This window comes from Peromyscus maniculatus, chromosome 10 (assembly GCF_049852395.1).
Source record: "Peromyscus maniculatus bairdii isolate BWxNUB_F1_BW_parent chromosome 10, HU_Pman_BW_mat_3.1, whole genome shotgun sequence".
Lineage (NCBI taxonomy): Eukaryota > Metazoa > Chordata > Mammalia > Rodentia > Cricetidae > Peromyscus > Peromyscus maniculatus.
The window spans coordinates 12,935,525-12,951,492 of NC_134861.1; positions in this window are offsets into that span (position 1 = coordinate 12,935,525).

Genomic DNA, 15,968 nt, shown 5'->3' on the forward strand with positions numbered 1-15,968 from the left:
AGAGTATCCTTCAATTCACTCACTTCTTCAATCATTCAGTAATATTTGTGATATGATAACATGTACTAGATAAAGAGACAGGAACGATATGGAAACAATGCTGAAGATATCAGATGTGAATCTGACCTTCACAGACCAACTGAAGGGATTAAAATCAGTCCTATTTTACCAGTCAGAATAAAGACACTTGGTTTGTGGGCCACCATGTGATTGCTGGAATTGAACTCACGACCTCTGGAAGAGCAGCCAGTGCTCTTAACCACTGAGCCATCTCTCCAGCACCACGACACTTTGTTTGTAAACATCCTCTGTGCTGGACATTTTCACTGAACTGATTTGCTCTGCTCCACAGCTCTGCCCAGAAGTTAACATGCCCCTTTTACAGATGAAACAATAGATCTACACAAAGTTACTAAAGAAATACTGAGATTGCACTTCAAACCAAGATCAAATTGATTCTAAAATGATTCTTTCTCTCCATTACGATGGACAATTTTATCCTTTTAAGATTTATCTCCTAAATTACTGCTTCTGCTATGCTTGTCAAGAAAATAAATAAAGGTAAAATTCCTCCTAGTTTCTGCCCCCTGTCTCTCTATAAAGCACTCCCTGTGTGGCCTCACTCAAATGTGGCCATTTGGACACAGCCCTTGAATATCCATTCTTCAACCCATTAATAACCTGGTCATCTCTGATAACCTGGAATCCAGTGATCATCTTATCAGGTCTCGTGGGCCCCCTTGGACACTCCAGCACATTTGCATCTCTGATCCATTGTTCTCTCTCTGCCCTGAGGATTCTTTCTCTAGACATCCTCTCAGCTCCCAAATATTTTCATGAACGTGCAACTGCCTTAGAAAATGCTTTCTTGACCATATGGCATGAAAATGTAGTCATTTTACTTCAGACATATTCAGCACCCTTTCTGGCCTCATTTTTCCATGGAGTTTATAGCTTGTATTATACTAATATATTATGTATCTAAAATGCTTTCTTTATTTGGTTCAGTTTGTCCTATTCAGCTAGGAGTTAAATTGCATCAGGGCACGTGCTTTGTTTGGTGGTGAAATCTCTTCTTTTAGATAGCGCACACTGGTTAATAGAACATTACCACAGCTAGGGGCTGAAACTGGCAAGCATTTGTTCTCATGGGGTTCGGGGAGACAGTCCCTGAAATGAAGGTGTGGGAAAAACATGCTCTTTGAGAGGGCGCTTTAGTAAAGACCTTCTTTCCTTCTTCCCAGAAATCCTGCTGTTCCTTGGCCTGCAACTGCATCGTGCCCACCTCTGCCACTGTCGTTTTCTGTTTGTGTATTCTTCCTGTGTACCAGTCATTGGTTGAGGACCCACAGGAACCACAAATATCCTCCTGTTAGCGAATTACAATTATGATGACCATTTTCAATTAAGACAAAATTTGATGTTCTATGCTGCTATAAATCTTGGAGAGACATTTATTCACATCACTGTCACTTGCTGGCTGAGCAATAGACTGTATGAATGCCCTGCAATACTATGCCTCGGGCTCTTTACACACATCTTTCACTGTCTATGGAAGCTTTTACCTTTAGCTGTTCTTTGAAGAAGTGGCCCAGTTTATCCATATGTGCTGTATGCCTTTGGATCTGGGCATGGTTGTTTAGTTTGCTGTAGCTAAGGCAACTTGACAAACTCAATGGAGAGGCCTGGAAGCTCTGGTGAATTTTGGTTCCCTTCCCATCCAGGAGCCATGAGTTCCCCATGTCAACATATCTGTGGAGAGTAAGTTCATGTGGACCTTCTTATCTTACTGGGTATGCCTTGAGACCATCTGAAAATAGAAAATAGCTACCTTTCCAGGTAAGCACAATGACCATCTAACTTACCCTCACTAACTGACCAAGCTGTAGCACATATTTAAATGATATATACAACTTTTTTTCAAACATGAAACATTTGTCTTATTTTATTTTGTGTGTGCATGTGTATTTTGTCTATATGCATGTCTGTGCACCATATGTGTGTCTGGTGCCTATGGAGGCCAGAAAAGGGCATCTAACTCCCTGGAACTGAAGTTATTGGTGGTTGTGAATCATTATGTGGGTACTGAGAATCAAACCCAGTTCCTCTGAAGGAGCAGCCAGTGACCTTAGATACTGAGCCACCTCTCCAGACTGATATTTCAACTAGCTAGTTGAACCTTGACTGCTGTGGATCTCTGTATTCTGTGAATGTGTGTTGCTCTGCTTGGTTGATAAATAAAACAGTGATTGGCCAGTAGCCAGGCAGGAAGTATAGATGGGATAAACAGACAAGGAGAATTCTGGGAAGAGGAAGGCTGAATCAGGAGATGCCAGCCCACTGTCCAGGGAGCAGCATGTAATGGCAAACAGGTAAAGCCAAGAAACACATGGCAACATATAGATTAACAGAAATGGGTTGAGTTTAAGTGTAAGAGCTAGTTAGTGGTAGGCCTGAGCTAATGCCTGAGCATTTTTGATTAATATAAGCTTCTGAGTAATTATTTTATAAGCAGCTGCGGGGTCTGTGGGGTTGGGCATAACTGTAATTCTTGCTTGATAACTGTTTTGTTATATGTAATTTTGCTATGTTGGAGTTGAAACCTTCCTTTTTGAAAAAAGGAGAAGGGGAAGTGCTGTGGATATTGCTCTGTATGCTGTGAATGTGTTGCACTGGTTGGTTGATAAATAAAACACTCATTGGCCAGAAGCCAGGCAGGAAGTATAGGTAGGATAAACAGACAAGGAGAATTCTGGGAAGAGGAAGGCTGAGTCAGGAGATGCCAGCCTGTCATCCAGGGAGCAGCATGTAATAACACACAGGTAAAGCCACAGAACACATGGCAACATATAGATTAACAAAAATGAGTTGAGTTTAAATATAAGAGCTAGTCATGATAGGCCTGAGCTAATGGCCGAGCAGTTTTAATTAATATACGCTTCTGAGTGATTATTTTATAAGTGGCTGCGGGCTCCGTGGGGCTGGGCAGGACCAGAGAAACTCCAGCTACACTTGACTTATTTCATAATTGTCCATTCTGTTTTATTAAGACTTTACAAACAAATGTGAACTTATCTCTGTCTACATCATATCTATGTATGTCAATATCCTTCTGATTTAACAGTTTTTTAAAATTTTATTGAAGATGTCCAAGTATAGACATCTAAGTAAAGTATGTGATCCATCTAAAATTTAGTTATTCTGATTCTTAAGCACATTAAACAACAAAGGATTTTTTCAGGATTGTTAGCTTGATATTCTTTTATGTTGAATAATTTTGTAATCAACTCAATTTATATCCAAAAGAATTGAGGAATAAAAGAAAGAGGTGGTACCTCTGTCATGAGGTCACTTGTAATTCTGTTTAGATGTGAGACAGACCTGTGATTATTTCTCTAATGATCTCAAATATAGTTGTAGTTTATAAATATTGCATTATGTAATTAATAGGAAATATGTGTCAAATTTTTTAATATATGATTCTCAATTTGATTATGAGGCTATAAAACTTCTCCAAAGCATGAAGAAATCCCAACAGATAAAAACTGTCTGCTAAAGGCAAAAATAATTGATAAAATTAGTAACCTAAGTAAATATGTCAGGTCATCATGACCAAGGTGTCCGTAGATGGCATATGATGGTTTGGGCACTTTTTACCCCCTGAAATTCTTATAGAGTCAAAACCATAATGCCTCACTGAAACACTGGCCTGCTTAACTCTCACTGGTGTTTTCTTGATGGTCTGTACATCATCTGGGTCAAATTGCTAAAATGGCATACACAAATACACACACACACACACACACACACACACACACACACACACACTTGTGTATTAACACATAGGAAAATTTTCTCAGACAGAGAAGTTAAATGGTAGACTCTGGAGAAGGGTCCATACTTCCTGAGTGGGTTAGAATTCCACAAAGGTTCATGCCCAACCCCAAAGCAGCTCCTGAGACCCATGAAATTAAAGAGGTATCGTGAAGGCCTTGCAAAGTACCAACTTGACTTTGCTCCCCGGATTCCAAATAGAGGGCCTTGAGAACCAGCTGCCAGTGAATATGGGATGCTGGAGCATCTCTTTGCTGTCTTTTGCTCCATTTCTCTGCACTTGCTCAATATTGAACCATTCTGTGACAGGTGTCAGTATGCTTGTGTGTACATGTACAAACTTTCAGCAGAATGCTATTTTTTTTCTGCACAATAAGATCACTAGGAAGTTCTCTTTCTGCCAATTTTGTTCATTCTTTTGTGAGAGAGCAGCAGGAGAGAACTTTGCAGGATGTTTGTTTAACACTGTGTTTCATCAGCTTAGTTCTGTTGAACGCTTGTAGCCACCTGCAGCAGACACCCTTGCCAGGCTGAGAAGTGAATGAATGCCTTCTGACTTAATCCCATCTGTCTAGAAAGACAAATACTTTTCTGAGGTTTTGTCAGGGGAAGGTATTGAGGCTGATCTTCAGACTTAGACTTTCTATTAAATGTAGTTGAAATATGTATGGCAAACAGACAGCTAGATGCTTTTCATTACCTGCTGCTTCCTTATATTTCCTCCCCCAATTAAAAAATTTGAAGAATCAGATATTAATACAACTCTTGCCAAAATGTTAAGATGGGTAGATCACATTTTGCTGAAAAACATCATAGTGCATTTTCCCTTTTCCTGAAATTAGAATAGTGTTTGACAGCTGTCTGCTCATGCTACCAGAAGCCATTATGTCTTGCATGACTACTGGACCCCTTTTGTTCTTCAGTTGTTTTGGGTTTTGGGAATAATATGCATGTCGGTAAGCAGGTATCACTGTCAATCACTGTCTCCCACCTTTATGCTTTCTGAGTGCCAGTGAGCCACACAAAGATACTTGTCCTGACTTGAATGTTTATGAAATTTACTGGGAAGTTGTTATATAAAGAATACATTTTATTGAGGTCTATAAAATATCATTACATATATGTTACAACAATAATGTTTTAAAATTTGTTTTTATGTTAATTTTTTATTGATTTAAAAATATGTGTATAAGTGTTTTGCCTGAATGTCTGTGTACCATATGGGTTCCTGATGCACATAGATGTCAGAAGTTGGCATTGAACCCCCCCAGAACTGGAGCTATTGAGGATTATGACCCACCATATGGATGCTGGGAACAAAATCCAGGTCCTCTGCAATAGTTTTAAATGTGCTTAACCACTAAGCCATCTCTGCAGCTCCTAACCATTCATCATACGTTCAGCTCAAAAACAAAACAAAACAAAACAAAACAAAACAAAACAAAACAAAACAAAACACTAACAATAAGCCACCATATTTGTGTAGCATCCTGAAAAATTATGGAGGCACTTGGGTATAGCTCAGTGTTATAGAGTTGCCTAGCATGTATGCCCTGGGTTTAATCCCAGTACCATACACTGAATGAATGAATGCACAGATGAATGAATGAATGAATGAATGAATGAATGAATGAATAAATGAATGAATGAATGAAACCATATAGAAATTTCCTGGGAACAAATGCCATTCAAAGCATTTGACTTTGATGGATTTTGTTGTTTTTATTTTATAGACAGAGATACTATACGTGACATAGTTTTAGGCTAGCTATGTTCTGATTTAGATATGCTGAGATCTGCAGAATCTTCATCAGATTCGAAATGCTTCCAAACTGTGAAATGTTCTGTAGAAGGGTCATCCAATTCGCTCCATAAAACCCCATCCCATTTGGTGAGGAGAAAGACAGGAAGAGTGCTGCATTAGAGGCTGTCAGTCTCACTCTGAGGACTGACGCCTACGCAGAAGCTTCTCAAGGGAGAACCCAGTTTGCTCAGAATACATTCATCCAGGATGGAAGGGTGAGTGGAGATGAACACCTTCTTGACTGGACTGGAGCCTGCTTAGCCACATCACAAACATAAACATCCTTGCATCTTAACAACCCATTTGTCTTTTTTAAGAGTAACACAACACAGATGTTTCATTCATCTACTTTCAAGTGTGCTGTCTGACACATCATAGGTAGTTGATGTAAGTCAGTGCATTTTTTTGAATAGAAGTTAGCCATGAGCCTGTAGCCTCTCAGCTTGAGAACCAGGCATCTGCTGAGCTAGATAATCAGCTTATTCCATGTTATCTTTTCCTTTCTTCTTACTTGTTTTTATTCTTAATAGAAGCATAGTTTTCATTACATTGAGGGAGCTGTGATCTAATACTAGTTTACAAGTTAATAGCCACAAATTTTGAACTCTTTTTTATTGAGACAAATAAATATCAATAAACTAGTTCTAAGGAGTCTGGAGCTAATTCCCCAGAATCCTTGGACAATTAAAAATGAGAAAAAATTGTTTAAAACATTACTGTAAATTATATATATTTGCTCTATTATTATTATTCTGCTTCCCTAGAGGAAGCATCATATTCACACAGTCAGGGTATGTAAAATTACTTAAAGAAACAGAGGACTATAATGTAGCATGAATTCTAATTGGTCTTATAATAAAAACCCAGAGTCAGCTATCAAGGTAAATCCTGAAAGACCAGAGAAGTAAATGAACTAGTCACAGTCTCCTCTTACCTCTCCAACTCCTTAGTCTGAAAAAGCAACCAAGCTCCTGTTTCTGCCTGCCTTATTTTCCTCTGTCCACCAAGCCATATCACTTTCTGTCTATCTGGGTCAGACCTCCTGACCCCTATGGTTAACTAATGTCTAGCTTCACCCTCTATCTTCTCGCAAACTTTATTTGTTAGAGCAAAAACAAAGTATCACATTTCTCCCTTTTTATCTAAAATAAGCAAAGAAGGTTATAACTAATATAAGAAAAACTATATACAATAAGTAAAATAACTATATACAATGTATACAATCAAGAATTACATTAACAATGTCCAGTCCATTACCATTTGACAAATTCAGAGAAAACACTCCATTCTCTAGCCTATCTTGGTAAGTCCTAAAGGTTGCACCTAATTTACTTTCTATTCTAACTTGCATTACCAAAACTATCTTTTTATGTCACTCAACCTTGTATACTTTGCACCCCTTTAGTGAATTTCCTTTCTGAATCTGGTAACAAGGGAAAAATATAACTATAAGGTCTTCAACTCCATCAGAGACATGAGAAGGAAATAATATTACCCGAGTAAGCAGGAAGTGAAAGCAAATGACTTCCAAAAAATGTGAGAAATGACAGAAATGCCTTGATAGTCACCCAAGGTTCCTCTGCAATGTTGGGGCTTCCATCTTCAGCCTAGAGGCCTAGAATATCTGACTGACTCTTTGGTAAAGCAGGATGTTCTGAAGGCTGTCTTACTATGTCTTGGCAAAGTTCAGCAATCACTTTCTTTTGTGTCCTGCTTGTCCAATTTGGACAGCATACTGTTAGCAGTTGAGTCAAGAGCATTTTCTTGCCTGGTGGCTTACTTTTGCCACAAGTAAAGTAAACTCCACGTGGATATTCTTCAATGCCCATTATGTTCTCTGAAGAAGATTGCTACTGCCAGGAGCAAACATGTCTCATTGTAAAGAAAAAAAAAAGAACTTGTGTTATTAAAATATCTTAAATGCCATATTCTATAGATCTCCGAAGTGTTTGAAGACAACTTGTCTATCAAGATATACCTGTTTGACCTTGAAAACATATCTAATATGATTACAAATTCAATTGTAATAGGTAACTAATTACTACCCTGAATTTCTTTATTATTCTAAATAGTTGATAATAATAACTTTCAAGGACTGAAAATTTATATTATAGGAATAATATCTTAAACAAGAGTAAAATGTTTGTACAGTGTGTTCTAACAAAACTAAACTTAAATTTGTATCGATATGCTAAGATCCATATCAACATAAAGTATTTAAAATTAGTAGTTGTTTTTTAAAAGTAGATTCAATAATCTGCCTTTTTATCCTGTTATATCTATAACTCCCTTTTTTCTTTTTCAGAGTAGATTCAACAATCTATCCTTTTATCCTATCATTTCTATATTCCCTTTTTTCTTTTTTTATCCAAAATAAGACTGCTGAATCTAATATCCTTTGTTCAGCCTTTTTTTTATTATTACCAATAACAACTTGTACTCAACCACCATAAACAATGACAAATATCCATAACCCAGTGAAAGACAAAAATCCATACTGATGTAAAATATTTAAAACTAGTAGTTGATTTTCCAGTTTAGAAAAATTTAGAAAGTAGATTCAATAGTATACCTTTTATCCTATCATTTCTATAACATACATATATGTACATATACAGTATAACAAAAATAACCTCAAATTTATATCAATATACAAATATCCAAGCCAATGTAAAATATTTAAACTAACGGTTGCTTTTTAAAATTAGATTCAATAATCTAATAATCTACCCTTTATCCTATTTTTATATTCCCCCTTTAACTGTTTAGAACAAGATCCCGGAATCTAATCTCCTTTGTTCAGCTTTTTCTTGACCATTACCAATAACAACTTATAACTACTCCCTCCTAAATAATGACAAATATCCATAACCCACTAAACGACCAAAAACCACCCATTCCACCTCTTGGAAATGTGGGCATCAGGTTCTTAAAATCATGTCCTGCTGTCTGGGGGCAACAGTATCTTTACGGGATCCTGAAAAGAAAAATTTGGGTTAATTGTCAAGTCCTGGAAGAGCTAGTTGTATCACATATTGTCCAGTCTCTGCATGATGGGAAAGTGCAGGGCTTGTCTCAAATCCTGGCTAGAGTACTCTGTGAGGCTGGATCATCTCAGCTAGCCACCTTAGAATTTTCCTAAGCAGTTCGTAGTCCAAAGCCGATCTTTAGTTGGTATTTTTCAGCTTAGTGGTGTTATCATAGTCCTCGTGGAATTGTTGTTGTAGGACCCCATTCTCCTTTTGGAGACTTTATAGGTTGCTGTTAGGCAAGGTCATGGTTCACTGCAGAAAAAAACATTTAAAATGTCATATGCAACAGATCTTAAAGATGTTAAATGTTATGTACATCCAGACTACAAAAACTTAATTCTTAGTTACCTGATATAGACTCAAACCTGAAATGATGTACAGGAAGCTAGATGAAGTCTTTTTCTAGAATCAGTTAGTACTCTATATGACCATTAATATCATGATAAAAAGTTTAAAATATAAATATATATTGATTTTATAAATTTTTAAGATAATATTCATACCTTAAGAAAAGTTTTAAAGAGTCAAAATAAAACCAAAGAATCATGAGATTAATAGCAATACAATAGTCACTAAATTTGGGTTTTCTTCTGTCCTATATTTGGTGGCCCTTCTGAAATGAGACAGAGGTTTTGGATTTTACTTTAATAAGAATCCTTAGGTTTAGAGAAGAAGAAAGACAAACTCCAACTCCAAAGTCAGCTTTAATTTTCAATTGGACTGGGACTAAAAAAAGACCATTTGCATTATATGTCTGCATAGAACAACAGAAACAAACATTTGGGAAGATTTATGAAATATTATCCTGTTGGATGTAAGATATACCAATAGGCCAATTTACTCCTTTTCTTGGGACATTTTTTTCTAAATGATTTGTCCCTTTTCTTCAGATGTCTCATTTGTTCAGTGGTCTTCAGATTCCTTAGCTGGATGCCTTCATTTTCCTGAAAAGAAAAAACAAAATCCTTCCCCAACTCTAACTTTGGGGAGGCTCCCTTATGGCAAGTTATATCTGATCAAATGAAAGTCATTTGTTGGTTTTATAAGTTAGTTAAGATTGAACGGCCATGCTGTTTGATTAACTATCACCTCTTCTAATCAAGTGGTCTCTTTTGTTCAATTCTAACCATTATATACTTTGATTTATGGTTTCCCCTGAAATTTTTGTTTTATCATCCAGAACAGTGTTGGTTTTTACAATAGGCATTAAATCCTTTAATTGCTCTGGGGAGGAGTTTCCCCCATGTTGTCCTGGAATGATATGGGGGCTTGCAAGTGAAAGAGGCCCTCCAAGGCATTCCCCCGACAGCAAAGGGTTATGCTTTCTGTCCCTTGTTGATCTGCATTTATTGGTCCAATATCCGCCTTTGCCACACCTTTTGCATACTAACATAGGGGCCTTTTGTTTGGATTATTCCTAGAAAAAACATTGTTTCTAGGAACACCTTATCTACAATCCCTTTTTAGGTGATATTGTTTGCCACAATTGAAATACCTGACATTTTGATTTTTCTTCAAACTTCTGGAAATCACCTCTTCTATCCAAGCATCATCATGGTTATGAGATTCAATATTGACTGTATCTTAGATCCATTCTGCTAAGGGTGATGATCTTGCCTTTAATGGCCTAATTATCTATTTGCACTGTGCATTAGCATTTTCAAAAGCCAAAGATTCAATTATTTGTCTAGCCTCTGAATTTGGTATCATTCTATTTACAGCTGAACTCAATCTTTGTAAGAAATCAGTAAAGATTTCTTTTGATCCCTGTACAACTTTAGTAAATGACTCAGTTTTCTTTCTTACTTCTTAAATTCTGTCCCAAGCATTCAAGGCTGCTGCCAGTATAAAGCCATGGTGTGGTCATCATATAGAGATTGCCTTTGTACATTAGCATAATCTCCCTTTCCAAGAAGTTGGTCTTGGGAGATTTCCATACCTCTAGCTCTACTTCATTGTTCAAACGTTCTTAGCCTCATCTTTCTACCAGGTCCTCCACTGTAATTAAGGACCAGGCTCCAAGACTGCTCTAACCAAGTCTCTCCAGTCTTTAGGAATAATTCTATTACAAGTGGACCACGAGTTTAACATCTGCTTCACAAAAGGTGACTGCATGCCATATGAGACTATCACTTCCTTAAATCTCCATAAAACTAACATTTCCATAGGAGTCCATTCAGCTCTTTCACAGCCTTGTTGATATCTGTCATTTGGCAATTCCTGTAAGGTTACTGGATAAATAAAAGTTGGTTGTTTGAAAACCTTAGACTGTTCCTCTCTAACCTTATAATGAAAAACTGAAATTGATTCTCCTTTAAATTCCTCTATCTGGGTCTAAATATCTCTATGATCTATTTTAATAAGTTTTTTTCTAATTTGTATCTTAGCACTCATATTAATCAATATTTTAGTGATAAAACAAAAATGATAAAACCGATAAAGTTTATAATTGACATTAAATAAATTCCATCTAAATTAACTATCTTCTCTTTTAATTATTCCATTTTCAAATCATCTAGTGTGTTATCATACAGAGGTCTAACTCCCTCCATTGTAATAGTGTTTCCCATTTTTTTAATGTGGGAAGAACTCTCTTTTAACTAACTCCCCTCTTTATGAATTCCCAGTTGTCTTACCAAATCAGCCAATGATGACGATTCAGATGACAGTGAAGTGTAAAGCTGACTGCTGCTGCTTAGAACAGTAGAAGCCCTAGTGGGTTTCAAGGCAGCTCCCTAGTTTAGCAGCAGCCCAAAGATGGGGTCCAGGGAAAGCCCACAACCCACTGGGAGAAAGGAAGCTGAAGAGCCAGCCCCTGTCAAAAGAGACCTTGAAGCCTGGCATGGTGAGGCATGCCTGTAATCCCAGCATTTAACAGGGGCAGGCCAGCCTGGGCTATGTACTAAGATTTTGTCAACAAATAAACAAGCACCACCACCACCACCACCACCCTGGAACACACTGTACTGGTCAACGAATTTGACTGAAGTAATTCATTTGGCTGGTGATTGTGGGATGTGGAGTGAAGGATCAGAGAAAGAGGCAAAGGGTGCTTGCCACTTAGGCCCATTGTGCAGTCTCTGATGAGCTGTGTTGAGCTGTGTCATGGAAGGGAAGGAGGGTAGAGATTTTGTATTCACTCTCATGCTTTACTGGTCTACATGGAAGATGAGGGTTTACCTCTATTCTATGCTGTAGTTTTTTTTTTTAACTCTTTTCTCTTTAGGGGCCCACCACCCAGCTCCCAAATAAATACACAGAGACTTATTATTTCTTATAAATGCCTGGCCTTACCTTGACTTATTTCTAGCCAGTTTTTCTTAAATTATCCCATATACCTTTTGCCTTTAGGCTTTTTTAACCTTTCTCTATTCTATATACCTTTCCATACTTCTTACTTCATAGCTGGCTAAGTGGCTATGTGGCTGTGTGGCTGTGTAGCTGTGTGGCTGGCCTCTGGTATTCTCATCTCTTTCTCCTTTTCTCAATCCACCCTCTCTCTATTTATTCTCTCTGCCTGGCAGCACTACCCATTTCTCTCTCCTGCCTAGTTTTTGGCTATTCAGCTCTTTTTTTAGATCAATCAGGTATTTTAGATAGGCAGAGTAACACAGTTTTACAGAATTAAACAAATGCAACATAAAAGAATGCAACATATTTTTGCATCATTAAACAAACATTCCATAGCATAAACAAAATGCACCACATCTTAAACTAATATTCCACAACACTGTTCCTGTGTGTCTTAAACACATTTCTGTATGAGTGTAGTCTTGGAGTGGAAGATGCTGAGGCACCTTGGCAAGGCTGGAGACAGTCCCTGTACTCTCCTAGGTGTATTGAGGGAACACACACAGGGGCCAAAAGCTTCACCTTACCCATCTTGCTTTATTTTGTTAAGTGAATGAGTTTGGGGGCTGGTAAAGCTAATGAATTTGTTGGGTTGTTCCTTTGTTTTGAAAACAGGTCCCATTATTTCGCTCAGGCTGACCTGGAATGTGAATTGCCTTCCTCAACCTCTAGAGTGCTGGGATTAAAAGTTCATCTGAACATACCTAGTTCACGGTACCATTATAAAAGAGAAATGAGATAATAACTGACCCAGATTTGTCACAATAACTCATAATAAAGCAAAGCCCCCAAGTGAAACTCCACAGACATGTAGTCCTTTTCACTCTCTCATGACACTCTACTGAATACATAGGGATGAAATACGAGTGCTTCAACCATGATAAATCCAATGCCGAAAGCATAGAGTAATGCTGTATTCCACTATCATAGTACAGTGCTAACGCTGGTGACCACATGAAAGAACATGTGCCCAGCTGAGGACCAAAAGACAACTAGTAAGGGCTGAGAGATGGAGAATCAGCGTCCTCAGGATGAATACCCTGACAGGTTATCTAATGCTAACCAGTCAACGTCAAACACATACATATGATTAAGCTAAAAGGACTCAGCAGCTTGTATTTATATAGTAATTTGCACGTGTGTGTGTGTGTGTGTGTGTGTGTGTGTGTGTGTATAACAATAATAATTAAAGAGAAAGAAGCCATGAATTTGAGAAGGAGTTGGTAAGGGTAGTTGGAAGGGAGAGAAGGAGGTGATGATGTAAATACTGTACACAGATTTAAATTTTAAATATATGTAGTTTTAAAAAACACTTAAGAAGTAGTGACTTGCCAGGCGGTGGTGGCACACGCCTTTAATCCCAGCACTCGGGAGGCAGAGCCAGGTGGATCTCTGTGAGTTTGAGGCCAGCCTGGGCTACCAAGTGAGTTCCAGGAAAGGCGCAAAGCTACACAGAGAAACCCTGTCTCGAAAAACCAAAAAAAAAAAAAAAAAAAAGAAGTAGTGACTGGTCATTTTACTCACAAATATCTCTTAGAATAAAGATCTGATCTGGATATTAGTAAACCTTAATGAAAGGAAAACAAATGAAAGCACATTAATTGTAGGAATTTGAATTTGTATAAGAAATGACATTTCTTTGTCACAGGAAATGAAAGGGTCTATGCTCCCCCCCCCCACCCGTTTCCTTTGTCAGGAGGTCCAGTGCCCTCCAAAGGACTCATGCTCCATGATCCTGTTAAACAATGATCAGAAAATTGAAAGAGCCCCCTATCTCTTTGAGTCCATTCCAGTACCTTGTCTTGTTGGCAATTCAAGCACCGGACTGCAGCTCCTGCGATATTCATCCATTCCTTACTGCATTGTTGCATGTCCTGTACAGTCAACAAGGAAACATTCTCCATGTCTCAGGAGCAACTGAGCAGTATGGATTTCCAAGAGCTGGTGGGGTATGATGGCACGAGAGGCTTTCCTTTAGTAAACGGCCACTTCACCTTTTCCTAGCAGTTGCCATAAAAACACACTTCAGAGGAGTAATTTCTTTTTCTACCAGAACTTCTTACTGACTGTAATTTAAAGCTGCAGTAATTGAGATGTTGAGTCGGAGCTGTTGAAAGGAAGGTGACATTTGCAGAGACAAGCTGACCCCATATGCTAATACACTTGGCCATGGCCTGAGAAGTTGGACTGTCTCGTTCGTTATTAATGACAGAAAAGAAAGAAAGGATTTGTATTTTTTTTTTGAGCCTAAAATAACAGCTTTGGATACTAAAGAGGGCGAGACAGGAAGTTAAAATGAAGAGGCTGGGCTGCACGTTTTGGGAAAACTGTATTAGGCTTTGGTAGCAGTGGAATCTGCAAGTGGGTGACCTGGCTCCAGTGTGAACACTTTTGGAGACTATTTTCCCTCCTTCCCGTGGCTGTAAGAGCCAGCTCATATCAATGTTCCAAACTCAGCAACTGAAAAGGACCTTATGGCACAGTGGCATGCATTAATGATTAATTATCAATGTCCTTTTTTTTTTTTACTTGTGTTCCTTATTCTTATCTGTGTTTGGCATTGTATATTTCTTGTCTCAGATTCTTTGTGAAGATGTCCTGGATAGATATTATTTTTAATTGTATTTGAATGAAAATATTAAGCTGATAAAAATGAATTGTTCAGTGGACCATATGACAAACATGCTGAGTATTTTAAAGTAACTTTATTTTTATCAAATATGTGGTGTTAGGCATCTAGGTCTTTGGTATTTTAATGCACTCACCTTTATTTGGTAATCCTTTTGCTGTATGGGCTGGGGAAATGATTCAGTGGGTAACTTACTTGCAAGATCAGCATGAACACGTGAGTTTCTCCAGAAATCACAGTCCCCTGGGTGTGGTGGTGTTTACCTGTAATCGTAATGTTACTACAGAGAGGGGAGGCAAGACAGGATGCTCCCATCAGCTAGCCTGGCACACTTAGCATCAAACAGCAGCAGGTCAGAGCAAACACATGAAGTTGTTTCCTAACCTGCACATCTGTGCCATTGCATGTGTACACTCATTGCCTGGCACATGCTAAGCAAGTGTTCTTCCTGATATGCATACCATCAGCCTTGAGCAAAGTTTTTACCTTACAGTCAGAGTTGAAATTGTGACAACCTAACACAGAGGAAGCAGTAGGAGGCAGATGTACATCTGCCTGTTTCAGACAGTTCTACAAGGGTGTGTCATGAGCCCATCATAGACATGACCCACACTGTTGGCTGCCTGTGCCTGAGTAATACTGAGTTGTGATCTCTTAGGGTTGGAGCATAGTTAACTTTCCCCCTCTACAGTCCCTCCTGACTCTGAAGGCATGGTGATGGTCATGGATGTCTTCCCAGACCTGGCAGACAGCAGAGCCTCTGGAAATGGTGGGTAGAGTAGTATGAAGTCTGTTGCTTTACCCTCAGTTTTGCTGTTGCTCATGTGACAAATCCTAGCAATTTTCTACTTTTCTAGGCAAAAGATCTATTTTCACTGACTCCTGTATTGCTTTACTACACAGTGACCATCTATTGAAAGTAAACAAGGGAGCACAGGTTCATCTGGCTTGTTTTAGAGGGTAGAGTCTGTGTCTGTGTAGCTCTTGAGGGTCTTTGGAGAGCCAGTGCAAACAGGGGAACATGAGATAGAGGTATCTGCTCTCCTCATGGCATCTGGGTGGCAAAGGGAGACACAGGAATGACTCAACGTCTCAATATTTTTTTACAAAGGCACACCCCCAGTGACTAACTTCCCCCCACCTTACAAAGTCTACCCTCTCCCAAAGTGCCATGGTCTGTCACAACTAGGCCCCCAGAAGGCAGTTATCTAAACCACACAAATTTTATATTTCAATTTGAAAAAGAAAAATCCTCAACCCTCCCAATTCTTCCGTAGGAAAGTACTTTACCAAAGATAACTTTTTATTATTACATTTG